Raw genomic sequence first — 1,918 nt, forward strand, 5'->3', positions numbered from 1 at the left:
CCCTTCAAGGTGCTTGCATGCTACAACAACACACTTACAAGATCGACCTCCCACGCGACAAGTACAACATGAGTGACATCTTCAATGTCAAGGATCTCTCGCCCTACCATGGTGATGAAGAATTCGATCCGAGGTTGGATCTTTCCCAAGGGAGGGGAGATGATGCAGAGCATCCTAAGATCATCCCCATGGACCTACCTATGTCTCCCACAACACCACTTCGACAATTGACAAGGGAACGAGCAAAGGCTATCGAAGATAAGGTGAACTCGCTCCTATCCGAACCACCACTTTCTATACATGAGACATGGCTACTACCTCAAGCAGAAACACTATGCGCGATCAGGTACTTGGAGGAGAGCCACGGAGCAGCTACACCCATCGGACAAGGCACGACGACACCAAGCGCTAAGGCCATGAAGAAGGAAGACCAATGAAGCTACAACCACCGGACGACCGGTCGGGACCGGACATCCGAAGCCTGATGCCTCAGTCGAGCCCCAGCGAGCGGATGTCTGGCCTAGACCAGACGACCGGTGTCACAACACCCAAGCCAAAATTAGCAGAAGTCTGAAGTGACCGGACGTCCGACGTCGCCCTCACAGAACGGAAATAGTAGAAGACCTAAGACCAACGGACGTCCGGCCGTCCCTGAGCCCCTGGACGGCCGCTACACACCGGACGTCTGGTACCTGTCTGCGCACAGGAGTCGGGCCCGAGGCCCATGTACCCCCTCACTTCGTCCCCATTTGCACTAAGACTATAAATAGACCTCCTACTCCTCCTAGCTAGGGTTAGTGTTGTGATAGTTCATATTAGAGATAGAGCCTTGCTCATCCACATCGGATCTACTCCTCGAGAGAGACCGCAGACCCTCTACGGAGAAGATCCCCTTGTATTCAAGACCCCCTTTTGGGTGGCCCCATCAAGACCTCCTTTGGAGAAGAACCGGTTACTGTGTACCGTCCCTTGTTGATCGTGGATCATGTATCTCCCTTTGTGTTCATGGATCTAGCACATGTGTGATCATACTTGTTGGTTTGAGTGTTCTCTTGTGTTCCCCTTGTGATTTTCCCCTCGTGTTTCCCCTTGTGTTCATCGTGTTCATTGCGGGATCTGCTCCTTTCGTGAAAGATCGGCCATCTAGGGTTCCACCCTACATCGTATGTTCACCATTGAATACTAATCCATCTCACGTGATGATCGGACATGGTTTAGTTGATATGGATCACGTGATCATTTAGATGACTAGAGGGATGTCTATCTAAGAGGGAGTTCTTAAGTAATATGATTAATTGAACTTAAATTTATCATGAACTTAGTCCTGATAGTTTTTTGCATATCTATGTTGTTGTAGATCAATGGCCCGTCCTACCGTTCCCTTGAATTTTAATGCATTCCTAGATAAAGCTAAGTTGAAATATGATGGTAGCAACTACACGGACTGGGTCCGTAACTTGAGAATTATCCTCATTGCTGCACAGAATAATTACGTCCTAGAACCACCGCTAGGTGCAAGACCCGTTGCAGGAGCAACTCCGGACGTTATGAACGTTTGGCAGAGCAAAGCTGATGACTACTCGATACTTCAGCGTGCCATGCTTTACGGCTTAGAATCGGGACATCAAAGACATTTTGAACGTCATGGAGCATATGAGATGTTCCAGGAGTTGAAGTTAATATTTCAAGAAAATACCCGAGTTGAGAGATATGAAATCTCCAACAAGTTGTACAGCTGCAAAATGGAGGAGAATAGTTCTATCAGTGAACACATACTCAGAATGTCTGGGTACCATAATCACTTGACTCAGCTGGGAGTTAACCTTCCCGATGATAGTGTCATTGACAGAGTTTTTAAATCACTGCCACCAAGCTATAAAGGATTCTTGATGAACTATAATATGCAAGGGATGGAAAA

Source organism: Triticum urartu, chromosome 1 (genome assembly GCF_003073215.2).
Source record: "Triticum urartu cultivar G1812 chromosome 1, Tu2.1, whole genome shotgun sequence".
Taxonomy (NCBI): Eukaryota; Viridiplantae; Streptophyta; class Magnoliopsida; order Poales; family Poaceae; genus Triticum; species Triticum urartu.